This window comes from Euprymna scolopes, chromosome 33, assembly GCF_053919585.1.
Source record: "Euprymna scolopes isolate OS-2025 chromosome 33, ASM5391958v1, whole genome shotgun sequence".
Classification (NCBI taxonomy): domain Eukaryota; kingdom Metazoa; phylum Mollusca; class Cephalopoda; order Sepiida; family Sepiolidae; genus Euprymna; species Euprymna scolopes.
In genome coordinates, this window is record NC_136514.1 from 5,275,579 (window position 1) to 5,297,701 (window position 22,123).

Genomic DNA, 22,123 nt, shown 5'->3' on the forward strand with positions numbered 1-22,123 from the left:
TCATTCATATTTCTCTATAACCCTGGCAACATGTGTTGGTTTGGGTTTTTTTCATTAAAATTGGGACCATAAATTTTTTTTTCATTAAAATTGGGACCATAAATTTTTTTTTCATTAAAATTGGGGCCATAAATTTTTTTTTCATTAAAATTGGGGCCATAATGTGTTCCTTCTTCAGAACTTATGTCTGTGCGTCTCTTTCTATGTTGTGCGCCACATTGCGTATTTCCAACATCCATTTAATGCTTTCCTTCGACACCCCGTTTATCTACGAATAAATGTGTGTGTAAACTCGGCTGTTTCTTTACTTTTATTCTTTTCTCTTTCTTCTGCTCTTCATATCCTTACACAATATGTACCATTTCAATAAACAAACATTCAGTGAAAGCAAGTAAATGGCTCTTCACACAGATTATACCTACTTTCATTAAATGCTTTACAAGCAAAATTTCTTTATGCATTTTGCTAACTACTCTCCTCTGATAAAAAGGAAAGTATTTCTTCGAAACTCCATGGAATGAGGACTTTCACCTTTATTTGTGTTTCCTTTCCAAATAATGCTTTTAACTCTTACTAAAGCGTTTTTCAACATACTTTATTGAACACACACACACACACACACATATATATATATATATATATATATATATATATATGGTAAAACTGGTAATTAGTAAAAACTGGAAGAGAGTGCTCAATACTATTGCAGAGCAAATATTTGTTTTATAAAACGGTAATAAAAAAAATAAAACAAATCTATATATATATATATATATATATATATATATATATATATATATATACACATCCCATCACGAAGCGTGTAGGCAAGAAAAAGGTCTGGCAATGGGATCACTGTTGTCCCCAGTACTGTATATATGGAATATTTTGAGGAAATGGCGTTAGGATAAACACCACTAAAGCCAACAATGTAGCTGTGATATGTGGATTAATAAAGAAGTTTTCCTCTCTCCAATTGACCATTTGAAAAAATATTATAGTATATCTTTATTTTTGGTCTCTTAGTCTTATTGAATTCCAGGACGAGAATTCATCTAGTCTGGTAGAGTATCCAACTTCATGTTGCTACTTGGCAACATCACTTATAGAAGTTGTACCATTCCTCAGAAAAGCCAGTGTGGGTTAGCCATACCAAAGAGATCTTATTTGGGCTTCAAATACGTTATTTTAAATATTTTAAATATTTTAAATATTTAAAATATTTAAAATATTTAGTCAGGATTTAATTGTAGGGAAAAATATCCTCATGTCAGGTTGTCATAACAAACCATTGTTTAGAGAGATTTTAAACATTCAAGGATAGCATTCACGTTCTCTTCTGTATGACCGCTGTGTGTGTGTGTTTGGCGGGGGGGGGGCTTTGTTTATAATTAACAATTCATAAAAAAAAGTGACTGATCAGAATTTCTTGAAGGCTTCGTTTTTTTAGTTTTTATCCATAGGCAGGGAGAGGTGAATGTGTAAACAATTTGATCGCAATACAAGTATCACATTTTACAAGTATTTAAAGAAACATGCTACGATGAACTCACAGATGTACATAACCCGACTAACCTGACAAGCAGCAAAGATCCCACCCCTTTACTGTTAAGGTCACTAGATGCCAAAAAAGCATTTCACTCTAATAGTTTCTTCCCACAGACTTTGGAATTCCTGATTCTCTGGCTGTGTTAACCTGCAGAAGTTTGAATGTACTGTTAACGGACAACTTGCTGCTCAACTCCCCACATCCCCCTGTTAGAAACGATCCCAAGTGGCGTTTGGGGTGAAAAAAAAACCCCAAAAAAACTTATGCTCATTTATCAACCGTTAAACTACACACTGGCACTGAACGGATTGCGGCTTGTTAAAAATCAAATAAAGCTAGTCAGTAGCAAATTGACTGCAAATGATCCAAGATTATCTTCACCAAAAATCTCCAGCATTTATCAAAAAAAAAAAAAAAAAAAAAAAAAAAAAAAAGAAAGAAAATTAACACTCATCAACACAACTGTGTTATATTTGACATAAAACTTTTAACGTAGAGTTTGACAGATGAATGGTGCAATTTTAAAGTTAAAACAATCGTTGATATTAAAACAATGGAAATGTATATTTTAGGTAATGAGATGTCTTTTTGCAGAGCAATATGCAAATTAGTGAACCATATCCATAAACAGTATATTACGAAGTATCGTTAATCTATTGTGTCATGGGTTAAGGTTAACCCTTGCACTGTTAGTGAGAAATGGCGTCACTTTATAAGAATAAAAAAGAAAAGTATGAAAAGTTTGAATACAGCAAATGAGAGCAAGATTATGACTTCAGCAGGATTTACAAACCCGCCTTTGAAACTGAATTCCTCCTCACATTATTTATTCACCCTTAACTTGCATATGTCTGCTGACAAAGCCGTTTATATACAAAATTTACAATGTAGATACAAATATGGCGAAAAAAAATAAGTAGTTTGAACTTTATAAAGCCGTGTTTGTTCCTGTTAGGTCGTCAGCCTAAAATACTATGCAAACAAGAATTATCTCCCTTGCATTCTTTGGAGGACGACGAAAAGCGGCCATAGTTTCTCACAAAACACCACAATCATTTTGCATTAAAAATTATCATCCAACTTCAACTTTTGAATGTGTTAAATTTTCATACTTCGTTCATTGATCAATTTTACCCTGCTGTTAAAAACCGATAACATCGGTTAGTTTCAAAATCTAGAATATTTAACACAATTGCTCACTTAGAATGCCACATATTATTGTGCTGGTCTTTGACATTAAAAAATTAGGGCATTTTTTTTAACTATAGAAAACAAAACGGAAAAGTGCTAAAAAAAAAAAAAATAAAACAAATGTTATCAATGGCAAGATAAGTGACTCAAAAAATAGAAAATTAAACAAAATACTCCTACCATTTATTCAGTTGACTTCTATGAGTATTGTGTTTTATCTTCTATTTTTGAACCATTGTTCAGACTCTAAAGATGTAACCCTCTCGATTCGGCCATTTTTTTTTCTTGTTCCCGTGTAACATTCGGCATTACTTGTTTTTCAAACTGAATAAGCGCTTTAAAATAAGTTAAAACATTAAAATCTTATCCAGCTAGGTAGAAGAGTAACTTATTTTGCCTTTGGTAACATTTATTTGTTATTTTTTACCACTTTTTCGTTTTGTTGTCTAGAATAAAAAAAATGCCCAAATATTACCTACAGGGTTTTACAGATAAATGATGACCCCCTGGAGGAATTCGTGGGGGGTAAGGGAAAAAAAAAGCAAGCCTATTAAAAAGGTTTTCTTTCATTTGTTGACGTTGTGAAAAAAATGAAGCATTTTTTTTTCTTTACATTATTTTTTTTTTTTTTTCAGTTTTCCTTTGTTTATTCAAGAGTAATTTTAAGGCTTAAAAACCAAACGGACAATTTCCGTTTACCGTTCAATTGTAGAATAAGGATGATTGGAATATCTTTTCTTTTCCATTTTTTTTTTTCTTTTCCATTTTTTTTTTTTTTTTTTTTACAGATTTTGGATAAAATCGAGTGCTGGTCTTAAAGTATATTTTTTTGTTTTGAAATAAAATTCAGTGCAAGTCCAAAGTTTAACCTAAAAGACAAACATACAGAAAAATCCTTATAGTGTACCTTCTTATCACAGAACGAAGATATCCTATTCCAAAAATCACATAAATTGATCAAATAGTTTTTTTGTAAAAAAGAAAATCATTTTTACACAATTTTAAGTGATTAATGTGAAATCGTTAGCATTACAAGGCTGATCTTGCAAGTTTGAATTATTGTAGAGTTATCTACCCTTTTTTTTTCAAGATGGTGATGCGAGACAGTCCCTTTTTGCTTATTCATAAAATTTGATTTTCTTAGTTAAACATAAAACTACTTGATCAATTTATGTGCTTTTTGGAATATGACATCTTCGTTTTGCAACGAGTATGTACACCATAAAAATTTTTCTGTATTTTTGTTACTTTTATTTAGCTTGAACTGTGGACTTTCATCTAAAACTTTTATATACTTTTTAAAGTGTTGAGGATTCAATTTTAATTCCATGTGATTATCTTAAATGGCTGGCAAATGTTTTCATTTAGTTGTGAATCATTTTGCAACTAGTGTGGGTGGAAAAAAAATGTGCAGTATTATTTTGCCTCCTTTTTTTTTTCTTTTTTTTTCTGAATTTTGTAGCAACCAATGAAAAATTATGAAAAACTTTTATTAAAAATGAATCTGAAAAAAAAAAGGTTCTTATGATTGTGAGTTTTTTATATGAGCAATTCGTATTATTCGAACTACTGTTCTCATCTGCACAGAACTTGGAACGAAACCCTTGTTGCTTACTCATAAAATTTGATTTTCTTAGTAAAAATAAAATTACTTTATCACGTGGGTAGCATACTCGTTCCATCAGCCATGATTGGGTAGAATTCCTAATATATATATATATATATATATATATATATATAAACAAAAGCCTATATTTCAAATTTCAAGATGTTTTATTGTTTATTCCTTTAAGTAAATTGACATGCGCAATTCTTTGTAATGGTGCATGTCAACTTACTTAAAGGAATAAATTGTAAGATGGTCAACATCTTGAAATTTGGAATATACACTTTTGTCTTTTACTCCCATTCGGGTTCCTGCTTCCACAACTGTACTGACATACAAAAGTTCAAGTGTAATGTTAACAGAGATCTTGCTACTCATCTCCCTTCATAATATCTCTGCAACTTATGTCCCCGATAGTAACCCCCTATATCAAAGTGGCACTGTGCCTTGTTTGGGGTGAAAATGCAAAAAAAAACCAAAAAAAAAAACACTCTTCTGGAAGTTGAAGGTTCAATCCTCAGTACAGGCGATAATAAGAATACAATATCGAATTACTTATGATTTCTACTTAGTCATGGCTGAAAGAATGAGAACATACAAAAGGCATCCATTCAAGATTAAACTGTACAAATACCCCCCAAAAAGTTCCATTTAAGATCATGAATCAATTTTATCGAAGTGAAATGGACGAGACATTCCAATAGTCCTTATTGAACTACAATTTCTTTCAGAGAAGCTCAAAACGAATTTATAGAAGGTCACTTTCTTTTGGGTGAGTTTGTGACAGCACTAATTACATTCAACAAAAATCCTTGTGTGCACAAGAAATACAATTAAATGAAAAATTGAAAAACAATGACAACAACAAAAATTTTTTTTTTTTAGATAAAAATTTATAATAAACTTTAAAAGCTGCTTTTTTTCCTTAATACAAGCAGCAATTACATATGAATATATATTTTTTTAATAAATATTTTTTAATAAATCAAAAAAAAAAAGGCCGTTTTAAAGCAATATAAAAAAATGCAATCACTTTTTAACGTTTTATTTTTGTGAGCGAGTTTGTGTAAGCCCAAGTCATATTTGAATCTCTTGAATGTATTTTCTTTCAAAATATAAAATGTATGTAAAAAAAAAATATATATATTTAGGATTTTAATTTAATAATTAAAATTTCTAATTAAATAAATAAACAATTTTAATTCACTAAAGTTTAGGCTTTTTGTTTAACTGTATTTAAAAAAACATTAATTTTTTAATTCTGATTGTCAAATATTTCATCATCATCATCATCATAATACGGTTCAACTCTTTTTACATGCTGGCATGTGTTGTATAATTTTTAGGAGTTGATTTTATTTGTTGAGGCTTTCAGAATGATTTTGAAGCTTTAAAATCACAATCATCATTTGGTTTATGTTCAATTTTACATGCAAGCATGTGTTGGATGACTTTTTGAAAATAATTTCTAAACTAATCTATCTCTACCCAGGTGTTTATTTATCCCTCTTTCTCTCAATCTATATTCATAACTTCCTCCCATGTTTTCCTTGCTAACTGACTTTATTACCTTAACTGTTTTACATCTACCAATCCAAGCACTTCGTCCATTCTTTTAATGTAACCAAGCCAACAAAGTCTCCTGTTCTGTACACATCTTCCTATATTGTCCAAATTTAATCTTCTTCTGAGGTTATCGGAATCTAAAACCGTCTTTAAGACTCGCATTACGTATCCATTGTATCATTCTTATATCATTTCTCTCCATGCACCACATGTCCTCAATCCTCACTTCCATTCATCATTATACTGTCCACACATGCCTCCAAGGTCTAGACGAACGCAGACCTCACAATATTATTTGTATGAACAAATTAAAAGTAAAATCTTTGAATAAACAGATAAATCTGTTTTTAGAACACATCAAAAATTTATTATTACTATTAAAAGGAAGAAAATCACAATCCAATTTCTTTCTTTTTTTTTTCTATTTTTAAAGTTGAAACATTTCTTATTAATTTCGAACCATATCAAGTTCAACTTCAGAGAGCAAAAGAGTTCTAATGATTGTTTATTTTTTCTTGCAAGTAAAATCCTTCGGTTGTTATGTTCAAAGTAAGTTCTTGTTAAAAGTAAAATGTATTTCGTTTTTAGCACGAATCACAGAGTTCACTTGGTTGACAGTGATAACGGGCACAATTTTAGTGAATTGTCTCCAAAAATGTTTTCAATTAAGATTCATTTTCTGTCCAAAAAAGCTTTACTTCTTTGAAATCCGCGGAAAACATGCGATAAAAAAAAATCAATAAAAGTTCTGTGTAGTCACAGAAATGTTTGTTCACTAGCGTCTAATAAGCTGATTCTATTCAAAAAAATATTTTTGAAAAATAAATATAAATTTTTTATTGACTATAATGAAGTATTTTTTCAACAAAAAGAATGCAACACGATGAAAAATTAATCATTGAATTTATAAAAAAAAAAAATCTAAGCATTTTGCTTTTTTAAAGACAATCTAGTAGCGTACGTTTATGCTCAGTTTTCTTATATATAACCACTTAATCCTTTTTTTCCAATTTTTTTTTTTTTTTTCAGTTAAAAAAAAATGAGTGTCATCAAATGATTTCAAATGTACTAATTAAAAACTACGAAACATACAGGGTTCAGAATTTTCAATAAAAATCGGCAGTAACTAATTAAAAAACATTTTTTAAGAGTTTCTAATATTTTAGAAAAGATTTTAAAAACTTAAAAATTACATAATATATGATAAATAAATCCTATTTTCAGACTATTTTTGCACCTTAGCCTGGCTAAAAAAAAATTTGTTGGGTGACATTATGTTCACTTTATTGTACGATATAATCTTTTGTATCTAAACCGTTGTTCGAGACCTTCTTTATGCCTCTTTCCTAGGACCACAACAGTCTCGCTTTGTCAACTAAGCACCAACCCCTGTCCCATGGTTGCAATATTGCATTCCTGCGCCTGTTTTAGAAGTATTTTAATGGAATGTGCTCTGATGAACTCATTGCAATTGTGGCCCCTCAACGTACATATACCTGACAAACCCGCTTAGCAACAAAATCTCACCCCTTCACTGATGAAGTCCCTAAATGCCAGAAAACTTTCTAATCTAATAGTTTCTTCCCTCGAACAGCTAGACTTAGGAATTTATTTCCTGCTGCCTGCTTCCTTGACTGTACTACTATGCAGAAATTTAAATGTAACGTAAAACAATATCTTGTTCATCTTTCCTAAGCATCGTCCCAAATAGTAGCCCCTTACGTTTAAGTGGCGATATGCCTTGTTTGGGGTGAACGTGAGTAAAAAAAAAAAAACAGATTTCATTCAAAGCAAGTGAAGCCTCCACATGCGACTGGGGATTACTTGTGCATTTTATTCTCCCGTGAAACTCCCTCCTTTGTCTTAATCTTTTCTACAAATACTATTATGGCATGGGTTGCCTGATCTATTTCTTGCTTCCTTTGTTCCAGCTCGTTTGACTCGTTGGTCTAGTGGTCTTCATCAATTCATTATTTTGATACTTTGTTATAATACAGGCTTCCTATTCCAGTAGTTTCTGTCCAAGAACTGCAAGGTTGTAGAACTCTCTTCCTGCTTACTGCTTTCCTTCTAACTACAACTTTGGTCTGTTCAAGACTAAGGTTAATAGGCATCTCGTTCTTGTTAGCTCCTTACATCAAATGGCTTCATGCCTTGTCTTGAGCGATTTTCATAAAAAAAAAAATTGAATCGAACACAAACTAATAAAAAATAAAATTACATCAGAATTTTCTAATGGCGGATGTAAAAACAAAATGATGCAAGATAGAATGGAAATAAGTCTTGTTTGTAATAATATGTCACAAACGAAATAAGTCTTGTTTGTAATAATATGTCACAAACGAAATAAGCCACGTCGCATGACTTTATTTTTATTTTTTTTATTTTCAATGCCTCCGTTCAGTCTCGAAAGACAAAGGATACCCTCTGTAAGGGCAGCTGCACGTGTAATTGTGAGGCAAGGGTTGCGCAATCCCAACCACACCTCTCCTGAATCGGCACTGTTTGAGTCCAATGGCAAGGAGGAGTCCAGGACGACTGGAAACAATGCTGAGCTAAGCGGAGAGCATATACAGCACCTGGAAGTCTCAAATAGTCACCCATTTAGTACTGACCAGGTTCAATGTTGCTTAACTTCGGTGATCCAGCAGGAACCGGTGTGTCAGTGTGATTATGCTGTATTTTTATTAAATGAAAAATATAAAATAATGCATTTTTGTTTATGGTTGGGATTTATTTCCTATGTGATTAAATAGTCTAGGACTTTTAATTTAATTTTTCTTTGCTTATTTTATTTAATTTTTTTTATTTTTATTTAATTTTTTTAAAATAATTAAATGAACAAAATAACTGGTTGCGCTAAGGCAATATTCTTTGAATCTAAAATTATTATAGGCATTTAGTTCTATCCCAATTGCAAGAACTGTGACACCAGAGTCGGAAATAGGACTGAGAAGTCAGCACCCCATAGGAGGGGCAATCTGACCTGCAAAAAATGCCTGGCCAGCCCTTTCAAGCTATTAGCATGAAATTAACCCCTTCTAAAAGAGAGAAGGCAACGCCTGTGAGTGAACCTCCTAGAACTGCACAGGAACAGCATTACACCATAATCAACAGGGACCGGGTCATTACAGAAATTGTCGAATCTCTGTTGATTTTGGGACCCGAGAATAAAAATTATTGGATGTAAAAAAAGTTTCCAATAAGAATGAGAATCTCAAATGAGGATTAAGATTATAATTATTTATTTATTAAGAAATGAAACAAAGTTTACATAAAAATAATTTTCAATTCTAAATGTTTTTTTAATATCTTGTCATAAAAATATATTTTTTCATTTTTCATGTAAACCTAAAAAAAAAAACGTTAAATGTAAAACCTAAAAAAATATCCTTATTACAAGATTTGAAAAACATTTCAAAGTAATGATTATTTTCAATGTGAACTTAAAAAAAAACATTTTAATGTAAAAACTAAAAAAACATTTTTATTAGAAGATATTAAAAAAAAAAGAACATTTAAACGTGCAAAGTATTTTTTATGTAAAATTATAAAATATGTTTTTATTATATAAAATTATAAAATATGTTTTTATTATATAAAACCATTCTAAAAAAATTTCAAAGACTAAAAAATATTTGGATTATAATATATTTTATTAATAATAAAACCAAGAATGAAAGCTCCTCCATTTTCTTCTATTTCTGACTAATAAAACATAAAAGATTGAATAGGACTAGATATTAAAATCGATGAAATTGATTGAAAATAAGTTTTATTTAAAAAAAAAAAAAAAAAAAAAAAAAAAAACAATAATTGGTCAAAATATGAAGCAGATTTTTTTCTGATGTATCTTTCGTTATTAAAACTCCATCCACTTCCATCAAATTTGAGAAAATTTGACTTCCTACGTATTAGATTACTAAATTGAAACTTTAGCGTCTTTATTTTGAAGCAACTTTTACATAGAAAACCACCTTTATTGTTAAAAGTGATTGATAATCAAAATAAAATGAATATTGTCAACCAATTTTTTGAAATTAACAAAACTCTTAACTATAAATTTCTTAATGTCGATGATGACGATGATGACCGCAAAATAAAACAATAAAATGTTTTTATATATTTTTTTTTTCTGGAATCCATTGAGATTATTAATTTGTATGTATATTTATTTACAGACTGTTATCGTCATCTTTATAGTTGTTGTTTTAACACGTTTTGTTCAACTATTCCTCTGCTCTTCATTGGATCTCTATGGTTCCAGGTGAGCATTGTTCGAAGATAGCAGTTACAATCCTACCCAAAGCCGGCCAGAGTATTAGTTGGCCAATACGTGGTGAGACAACAACAACTATGGAAGGCAGTAATTACTGAGGATACAGTTACAAGACTTAGCATTCTTATCCCGTTGCGGTTTACCACCTGAAGAAGGCCAGAGAAATAGTTGGCCCAAAACGTGGTAAAACAACAACTATGAAAGGGAGAATAACAGTCTGCAAATAAATAAATAAATAAAATCTTTAAAAAAAAAAAAAAAAAAAAAAAATTTAAAGATGGTGAAAGACAAGACTCACTCAAATAATATTTTTTTCCAAGCAATATGGTTGTACAGGTTTTATGATTAAAAAAAAAAAATTAAGCCATACTTTCGAGCTGGCAAATTATGGAGTATTTAATAAATAAAAATGCTTAAAATATGATTGAAATTTTGATATTTATTTCAAAAGTGTAGTTGGCTATTTGCTAAATGAAAGATGTGTTAAAAATTCAGGTTTCCCTTTTGAGGTTTGAGAGCGCAACCAGACCATAATACTTGACTTTTGGCTTTAATTTGATCTGGAAATTATTTTCCAATAAAGAACTTGAAAATTTTTTAATTATGCAGAATAACTAAAAACTAGGGATACATATGCAGAATAACTAAAAACTAGGGATACATATGCAGAATAACTAAAAACTAGGGATACATATGCAGAATACAAACCATGCTAATTTTTAGATGGGATTCTCAAGTTAAATTTAATTAATCATGGTATCTTTTGTTTCTAAATAATATACGGCACAATCACATTGACACACCAGTTCTTGCCAAATCACCAAAGTTAAGCAACAATGAGCCTAGCCACTATCATATGAGTGCCCATTTGGGAAGGCTAGACGCTGTATGTACTACACAGAGTCATAGAAATTTCCAGGTTGGTATCTGATGGTGCGTTTAACTCACTGGGGGAGATGCACCCCTAAATGAAGATGGAAAGCAACAGGAAACTACCGTCTTTACTTGTCTTCCAAAGATTACCACGGCTCTACAATTTGGAGAGCCGTGGTCGCAGACAGTGTTAAAACAGCAGGGCCGCTGCGTGCATGCATGTCTCTTAAACTGTTAGGTGAAAGTACTGAATAGTTTTAAAAAAAAGTCTCTCATATTAAGAATGGCTTGCTAAATAATAACTTTATTAGTTTAGCATAGTCCGTAGTCTGCCAAAGTGCCAAAGACATTTTTATATAGTAATCATGAATTAAAATGGCCGACATAGTGTTTACTTGTTGAGGCTTTCAGAACTATACTGTCCAGATTTAATCGTCTTCTGAGGTTATCAGATCTAAAACACGTTTTAAGACCTGCATTACACATCCATTGTATCATTCTTATATCACCTCTCTCCATGCAACACATATCCTCAACCCTCACTGCCTTTCTGAATGATTTTGAAGCTTTAAAATCATAATCATCATTCGGTTTAAGTTCAGTTTTACATGCAAGCATGTGTTGGATGGCTTTTTGAAATTGATTTCTAAACTAACCTATCTCTACCCAGGTCTTTGTTTATCCCTCCTTTCTCACAAGTTCATCTTCATCACTTTCTCTGTGTTTTCCTCGGTCTTCATCTGCCAACTGATCCTGCTACCTCAACTGTTCTACATTTACAAACCAACAACTCTCATCGATTTTCTCAATGTGAATGGGGAAGATCATCTCCCTGATGGAGAGCATTCTAGTTCACTACAAGAATAGCCATGAACAGACCTGTCTGCATTCACTAGTAAGAACACCTCAGGCGATTGGCAATAAACCAATTCCCACTCTTAAAAGAGGAGGTAATGCCGTAGTGGATGCATCTCCCATGTCCAAGCTGGATCATATCTCATTTCAACAAAAAGAAAGGTCTGATGGTTCAGGACAATTCTTAGGCTGTCGCAACCAGATTTCATTGATTTTTTTTTTTCTACTAAAGTGTCCCCACTTATCAAGGCCCAGATGCTACTCGAAGATAAAAGTCAAATGAGTGTCAGGTGAACGGTGATGCAACATCGTGATGATTGGTAATAATAGTGGTGATTAGGCAGAATTTTATTATTTAAAAGGCTAGGTCGAAAATTTGTTTACATTGGACTTGAAAGTGGCCCCGCTACCTCAATTGTTCTACATCTACTAACTCAATAACTCTCATCCATTCTTTTAATGTGACCAAACTAATCAAGTCTCTTGTTCAGCACACATCTCTCTATACTACCTAGATTTAATCTACCTCTGAGCTCATCAGATCTAACACCATATTTAAGACTCGCATTACACATCCTTTGTATCATTTTCTCCATAAATGATAATACAAAAAAAAAATACGCTGAAGAAAATATCTCACTCCCAATGCAATTCTCTCTCTATGCAAAAGCCAAATACGTCCAAACATGGAATACTGCTGCTACATCTAGGTAGAAGCTGCTAAGGGCGTCCTTTCCTGCCATAACAGGGTACAAAACAGTCATCGAAATCTAGCGAGTGAGGATATTTTAGCTCTCTACTTTCTTTTTCTCACAGAAGAGATGTTGCTATTGTTATTTGTCCGACTGAGCTTCAATCGCAACAAGCACTCGTCTAGCTACAGCAACTGTCAATAATTTCCCTCACTCTATCTGTGCCTCAAACTAAACGAAAATTCCATGAACAAAGTTTCTTTCCTAGAACTGTTTATCAAACACAATACTGCAGGACAGCTTCCCAACTGACTATATCATGGTCGTTTTCAAGTTTGATATAAATAAGTTCTTGTTGAGCCATCCTCTTAAATAATCAAGCCTTATCCAAGTTCCACCATAACTGATCATCAAAGAGTTATCTCATAGTCTACTCGACATTCATTAACCTTTATCCTCGAGTGGCCCTTGGGCTTTGATATGCAGTAACTTCCTAGTAAAAAAAAATACAAAGAGAGAGAGAGAGAGAGAGAGAGAAAGTGAGAACGAATGTACACACTCCATCAAAAATAACAGGAAAAAAAATTATGCTTCGCCAGTGGTCACACTATATTCATTTTAAATAACGTCTCAATTGCTGAAGTCTACACAACACTCATTAACCCTTATCCTCGACTGACCCTTAAGCCTTGATAAATGGTGACCTTTTTGTAAAAAAAATAAAACATATGTTGAATGGCTTTAAGAAATTGACTTCTCAAATAACCAATCACTGGTCAGGGTTTTATGCACTCCCCTTTAGCGTTCTTCCATGTTTTTCTTGGCTTTTTTCCATGAACTGAACCTGCTACCTCAACTGTTGTACATCTACTAACACAAGACTTCCCATCTATTCTTTCAATGTGACCGCACTATAGAAGTCTCCTGTTCCGTACACATCTCCATATATTTCTGAATTGTTATGGAATCAACAAATTACGGAGTTGCAGAAGCGGTACCTTGTCCTACAATACGACTTGAGATCGAAGCTTAAAAGAAGAAAAGACCGTCTCGAAAGATTTTAATAAAATTGTGATTTTTTTCCAAGGGTAAATGAGCAGCTCTACATAGAGAGAGAGTTACAGAGGCTTAAAATTGAAGGATCAGGTCCTGAAATTAGTTGGGGAAAAAAAATAAATTTACGTTTTTTTTTTGGGGGGGGGGGGTTAAATTGATGTTTAAGGAAAAATCAAGGATTATGGTCCATTTGTGCTTTTTATAATAAAAGAAAACATTAATTTTTTGAATGGGATCTTATTGTATCAAAGAAGTGAATAATTTTATATAAAAAAAAACAAAATGAAATGACACTTTCAAGTTTTGAACAATGAAATTCTTCCTTTATATTGTTGTTCTGATCGATCCATTCTACGGCCTTCATACAAAGAGAATATAATGACAAATATAGCAGCAGATTGGCCGATTACAGCAATGTTTAAATATATATATATATATATATATATATATATATATATATATATATAAAGTGAGAATGTGTGCGTGTGTGTGCGAGAGAGGACACTTCTCAATTTATACAACGATTTTTTGATCTACAGACCCGAAATTTGGTATATAGGGTATTCAGACACGTGGAAAACTTTTTAATCGGTTTTCATCCGGAAAAAAAAGACTAAGAGGACAAAATTGCAAAATTGGTACGTGAAGGGGGGGGGGTCATCAGATTTTTATGTTTGTCAACAGTTTCACGAATGCACATGCATGAATCGTTCAAATGAGAGATTTCTTATGTTATGAATAAGTAGGTTTGAAAACACTTTTTAAAGATGTGTCAAGCTTGACTAATGGTTATCGTACTTGACTCACTGTGTTTAGGTTTTGAATTCAATCTCAGCTCAAGTATTTTTTTTTTTTTACTCACAAGAATTGGACCGTTTCTGTTATTTTTTTTACTTCATTTCTTTTAAAAAAATTTAATGTTACGTTTGATACCTACGGTATTTCTGTTTATCAGAAATAAGAAATCTGTATTAATTAAAATATAATATTTATGCTCATTTTACGACTGGGCAACGCCAGGCAGCCTGCTAGTATATATATATATATATATACACTTCAGAATAAAATTATCCAACAATCAACTGGTGTGGAAACCTGTGATTATAAGATTTACAAAATATTACTAATATTTTATAAGTATTATCCCACCTAAATAAAAATTGCTCGATATACAAGATAGAGCAAATAAATCAAATTTTAGTCATTCAATGAATTTAAAAATTATGATGTGAAATGTTTGAGTTTCAGATCAAAGATTTTTATTATTCTATGTAAGACAAAGAATACATTTCAAATATTTTAACTCCTTATCCTATAGGAGTTCGATGTCTATCATCTCTCCAGAGGAGAAAATATTAGCAAATAGTTATAATGGTTTACACCTTATTTGCTGAAGTCAGTGAGACATGGAACTTTACTTTGACTTCAGCAAATAAGGTGTAAACCATTATAACTATTTGCTAATATTTTCTCCTCTGGAGAGATGATAGATATCGAAATCCTATAGGATAAGGAGTTAAAATATTTGAAATGTATTCTTTGTCTTACATAAAATAATAAAAATCTTTGATCTGAAACTCAAACATTTCACATCATAAGTTTTAAATTCATTAAATGACTAAAATTTGTTTTATATATATATATTTTTTTTGTGTGAAAATCCAAAATGTTAGTATATGTCTCATCTGCACTTCATAGGTCTTTACAATATTCCAAGAGAATCTTCAGGTGAGAGTGAAATGATGTGCTGAGCAGGAAGATAATTAGTAATAGCAACAATGGTCAGTATTCACAGGCTGCTGGTACTAGCATGTTTTTGAGGCCACTGGTGAACCCAAATTCTGGGCTCAGTAATTAGGTTGCATAGAAGGAGAAGGAGGAGGAGGGGTTTACGACATGCATTTTAGTTCACCCTCCAACGACGTAAGACAAATCTTAGTCTAACACACAAATATAATACATCATTAAACAAACTTCATACACAAATACATATCTACAACTGACAATAAAATTAGACTCATTATTTGCTATAAGAAATTTTAGATGTTAAACTTTGCAGTAAAAAAAAAAAAAAACAACAAACAATGCTCTCCCCCAAACATAAAATCATTAGAAAGAACCAACATTATAAGTTTATATGCATTTTGGAAGAGAGTAATTCCTATAACAACATTGAAACAGATAGTTATGTTGGTTACACAACCACTACTCTATCTCGTCACCTCACCATGCATAAGGTAGATTCCAATGCAATTTTTCAACATCTACAAAAAATATAACTGCCCCCCTCCACTCCAACATGAAATAAATCTTAGTCTGTAACACAAAAAAAAGTGTAAATTTTTAAAAAGATGAGAATATTTGAAGTCATCTACAGAAAAAAAACCCAAAACCTAGAATTAACCACATCACGTTTAAAAGAAGTCACAACATTCTAAAATGCCCGTCGAAAAGCAGGATCTTGAGGTTTGCAACGATGTAACGCTAATTAAGTGCACCTTCAAATTAACCTAGAATATGATTTTGTTGTGGGAAATTTAATGCTTCTTCCATCAGTGTTATTTTTAAATGGTGATAAATGATAGTTACCTTGATATTTGAAACCAAAAAAATGTTGATTATCTTTACAATTACGGTTTCTACTTTACTTCTGGTTACCCCCCCCCTCTCCAATGATAAGAATGCTATTATTTTTATGGAGAGGTGGGGTGACTTCCTTTAACTATTCTGCATCTGTAAAAAATCAATTAAAATGGAGTACTCTATATAAGTGTAAATCTGAAATTTAGTATATATATATATATATATATATATATATATATATATATATATATATATATATATATATACAGGGTGTCCACAGTCTGGCTACATTATGCAGTCAGACTTTGTGGGCACCGTGTAGATTATGCAGCCAGACTTTGTGGGCACTGTGTAGATTATGTAGCCAGACTTTGTGGGCACCGTGTAGATTATGTAGCCAGACTTTGTGGGCACCGTGTAGATTATGTAGCCAGACTTTGTGGGCACCGTGTAGATTATGCAGCCAGACTTTGTGGGCACCATGTAGATTATGTAGCCAGACTTTGTGGGCACCGTGTAGATTATGTAGCCAGACGTTGCACTGAAGATTTCCGAAAGGATGAAACACTAGTGTCTGTAGGTATTTAATAATTATTATAGTAAATAATTATGTCAGCCCCTTTAAGAAACTCGTTTTTTATCGTTGAGCACTTTCAGTTGAATTAAGTCGGTCAATTTAGCTCTTATGCATAGATCATCATATAATGATTAGATCACTCTGACTGACGTAAAAAACAATCAAAAATAAAATGTTTAATTTCAACGTTATTTCACACGGTTAATGGTAGCCGATTGGATACAGTCTCTGCTAATCGAGCCAGAGATGGCTCGTGTTGCCGGGTTCGAATCTGTCGACTGGTGTTAATCGTAACACCCTGCATTGAAGATTCCCAAAAGGATGAAACTCTACTGTCTATAGGTATTTAATTATTATAGTAAATAATTATATATATATATATATATATATATGTCTGTCCATTCAAATGTTTCTCCAAACCTTCTGGGTTGTTCTGGCAAAAATTTTGCATGGACCTTTGTTATTATAAGGTGCAGTCAACTAAGTGTTATGGTATTTGTTCAATAATCAGTTAATTAGGATTAATAAGGAATACCACATTTACCCTAGAAGTTTGGCATGCTGCACTCCTTTTAAATCAACGATCTATAGCTATTGGTCTTTTTAATGGGATAAAAAATCTAGTGATTATATATATATATATATATATATATATATATATATGTTAATTATTATATTATCAAAGAGTAAATCTTTAACAAAGCAAAACTTATCAAGATAAGAAAAACTCAACACTATTAAAAGGAGCAAAAACAATAATATTAAATGAAAAATCTCATTTAATTTCTAAATGTCAGGTATTTTTTTTTCAATATTTGCATTTTGCATGAATCTGATCTTTCTCCTCTTCTGATGAGAAGCATTTAGCTTCAAAATGCCATGGCCTAAATTTTTTTTTTCTTATTGTTCTGATGATGTAATAAAATCATATATAACTTGTATTCCTCGTCTATCATTTAATACATACACATATATATATATATATATATATATATATATATATATATGTATGTATGTATGTATGTATGAGAGAGAGAGTGATGCACACAATGCAATTTATCTGAGATTTCTAAATTAGGTGTTTTTAATTTATTCACACAACCTTTTACACCTGTCGATTAACAAAAAAAGTGGTATTTTTCATTCCCACTCCTCACACTTTCTTTTCAAAACATCAAACACACCTGAATTTCCAAGTTAATACGGAATAAAATTTCCCAATTATTTTCACACTATTGTGCAAAAATAATTGGGAAATTTTATGTTGAAAACCAAACAAGAAAAAAAAATCCATTTCTTACAAACTAAACAGGTGATCGCAATAAGAATCCACACTTTTTCTCATGCTTTCACACCTGGAAAAGTAAGTTGATTACAATTAATCTACGACAGGATATCTTGCCTTTGTTCTCAACCAGGACTAGAGAGGGGCATCCTCTTAGATTTGAGGCACCTGTGTAACATATTTCTATTTAAACTTCCATCTCTCTATCTTTCTCTCTTCTTTGTCCCCCATTTTCTTCCTTTCACTCTGCAACTCTCTCTGTATCCTCTGTCAAGCCCATTCCTCTCAATATACATACACATACAAGTCTCTTTCATATATTACATTTATTGAGGAATGAGACTGCAATTTATCCACAATGTAGTTCAACATATTTTTTTCTAAAAAATATAAAAAAATAAGTTCCTCTTCTTTTCAATACACAAACACATCCACAATATATATATATATATATATATATATATATATATATATATATATATATATATATATATATATATATATTATATAAACACTAAAAGTAATCATGACATTGCTTGTCTGACCTCTATGAATGAAACTACATCTGGAGTATATATATATATATATATATATATATATATATATATATATATATATATATATATATATATATATATATGATTGATATGTAGTTTGCTTGAAGCATTGTGTGGGATAGGTGTGTAAAAGAGATTTAGAAGGCTGTCACAATGCGAGGAATGAATTATAGTCGCTGTTGGTAAGAGGAGACGAGAAAAAGTGCCGATTTACAAATCAATAAGTACATACATATATTTTATATATACATATATTTATTCAGTTGTATTGGTAAAATGTCTTACTTGTTATGTCTGCGACAATATCCATTATTAATTTCGGAAAAAATTTCCCTTTTCAAATGATAAGCGTAACAGATTGATTCAAAGCGTGCTAGATGATGGAGCGGAAGTTGGGTAGCTATGGGGGGGCCTCGGAGCAAATATGAGTAGGGGATTTATGTATGGTATGATTAGGTAATTAACATGTTTATAATTTTATTTATTTCTATTTATTTGTCTTTTTTCTTTTTTTTTTGGGTTTGAAATCCTTACTGGGCCCTTCTGCTGGTATAGTAATAAAATTTTTCCAATATATTTGTGATGTTAAACTTTATAAGGGTGCTAACTTTTGTCAAAATTGGACTGTACCTTCGTTTTTTTCAATTACTGATTTTCAATACTTATGAGAGGCATTCCGACACAAAACTTATCTAAAAACACTCCCATTTGCGTAAAATCTAAAAATAAAATCGGCTCGGCTGTTTTGGAGTCAATAAGGAATGGATTCATACAAACAAAGTGCTTTTTATCTATAAGTAGAGATATATGTTTTTGTTTGTAAATGAAATCTCAAGGTGCCAAATCGTTGAATGATATGGGATTTGCATACATGTGATGGCAAAAGACTATAAAATAAAGCCGAATTATATTGATGAGAGAATGAGGAATGCACTCATGTCAAAATAAAATCGAAGTACTGCGAACATGTTTGAAATCACGAGAGAACAGAGAGAGACTTGGAAGAGAGAACACTCATTGATTGTAGGTCGCATTATTTTTTAGACTGCAACAGCAACGACAGTGACAAGACCATGTGTGACTGAGTGCAGGCGCGCATATGCAAATGCATGTGAAAAATGATGTCACTGTCAGGAAAAAGACTAGAAAAAGGAAAGAGAACACGTTAGAGAAGATGATCACATTAGAGATGCAGATGACGTTCGAGAGCATGTTCGAGAAGACGATCACGTGAGAGACGTCACAGCTATAATGATAAATCACTCGTGATGAAAGAATGAGGAAATAAATATCGTTACACGAAAAAGTGAGTTTGAGTTATTCTTTGTCTTGGTCTCCTTTGCGATGTAGAGAATAAGGAAATAAATGTACAAAAAAGGAGTCGAGTTATTACTTGTTCTATGTTCCTTGTGACACACTTTGCATACAAACGTGTTGGTTACCTTACAATGTTACACAAGCCAAATTATTTCATTTCTTTGTTTTATGTTTTATTTCACCGAACCCACACAATATTTAAAGCTTGTGATAAAAAAAAAAGATATAGATTTTTCATAGGTGTTGGTTGATTTGCTTTTTGATATACAAATTATTTGCAGGTTGTTTGATGCCAAAAAAAAAAAAAAAAAAAAATTATGGTAAAATAATTTCATTGCAAACGATTTTGTAGGTTTTAATTTTTCAAGTGGTTCTGTTTATATTTGAATATTTGCCATTGGCTTTTCCCCAGCAATCAAATGATGTATAAGCCCACATGACTCTTGACCGTTTGGCTAAGATCCTTTCAAATATTACTCTTCATTTTCTTTGACCTTGGAAAGTGGAAGAGAAATCCTTCTATACTGACATCATTTTTACTTTTGTCTCAATCTGGAGTACCCCTGTGGCATTAAATCATGAAGTAATTCGGCAAACACTAAAAAGCAAATGGCTCTAATATCTTAGCTTCTTTCTTTCATTGTTTCAAACGCTAAAAGTAACACATCAATGTGAAAATAATAAGCTGACACAAACTTAGAAACTCTTATAAGAACAGTCATCAACTGAGATTTTCTGTACACCTGCCAGCAGCACCTCGAACAAGAACCCAAGAACAGTGCTAACAATTAATTAGGTGACATCTATAGAAAATCTCATCTGATGACTCTTCTTAGAAGAGTTTATACCTTTTGTGTCAGCTAATTATTTTCACATAAACTTGTTACTTCTTGAACACAATTTTCATAGGTTGAAAACACTTTGCATTAACACATTCCTGTGAAAACTTACTTGCCCTCGGAAGTAGCAAAGAAAGAAAATCCAAACATAGTGGAGAAAGAAGGAAGGTAAGCTATTAGAGCCATTTGCTTTTTAGCATTCGTTGGAATCACTTTACAATTCAGTTGCCACGCCCCTTTTTACTTAATTTTACCCACATTAAAAACTGACCTTGTGTCTAACTTGTAGCTAGGCAAGTAAATGGAGACTACAAAGGAATACACAAATTAGTTAACATTACAATTTATATACTGCTTATATATATATATATATATATATATATATATATATATTAACTTTTATAAAATAACTAGAATTTTGAAATAAATTATATATATATATATATATATATATATATACATTATATATATATATATATATATATATATATATATATATATATATATACATTATATATATATATATATATATATATATATATATATACATTATATATATATATATATATATATATATATATATATATATATATATATATATATATAAAGTTATATAATATAGTTATGTCTCGGAAGTAGAGTGAAAAGCACATCTTATTTTTCTTTTATTAATATTATCTTTTCCTTGTACACATATTTGTGAATTATTCCATGGATTTCTTCCTTTGGATTATTATGGACCATCTTCTTCCAATTACGGGATTTCCTTGGATTTTACTTGTACAAATGGAAATTCTTTTAACTTTCTTGAAGTTTTACATTTGGATTTTACCGTCACTGGATTTTTTATCTTCCACCAGACTATCCATTTATGTGTAATCACCTTTTTCTTTACTATATTCCCTCTGCTTAACTTATTTTGTTTTCCAGTAAGATCTTCGACTTATTTGTTGTTTCATCAAATACTTCTGCATGCAAAATCCGATCCCACATTTTGCTAATTCCTACCCTCTGATGAGAAGGAGAGTATTTCTTCAAAACTCCGCGAATCAAGGACTATCCATTTATCTAGTGTTTCCTTTTCAGATTAAATATGTTTTAACTCATTTCAAAGTGTTTTTTAACATATTTCATTAACTGTTTGCTCATATATATATATATATATATATATATATATATAAGCGTGTATATATATCTCTTGTTAATCTTTCCCCTAGACATAACCCCAAATAGTAGCCCCTTATGTCCAAGTGGCGATATGCTTGGTAAGGGGTGAACTTGAGTAAAAAAAAAAATGT

General features: G+C 31.4%; 1 long non-coding RNA gene across 1 annotated transcript; it reads right to left on the bottom strand.

The window, feature by feature from the left end:
* Positions 1–3,473: 3,473 nt before the first annotated feature.
* Positions 3,474–14,852, bottom strand: LOC145258117 (uncharacterized). The gene is made up of 2 exons (XR_013864047.1): positions 10,896–14,852; positions 3,474–10,865 (listed from the first exon to the last, which is right to left on the bottom strand). It is a non-coding gene; the product is annotated as an uncharacterized LOC145258117 (long non-coding RNA).
* Between the last annotated feature and the right edge of the window lie 7,271 nt (positions 14,853–22,123).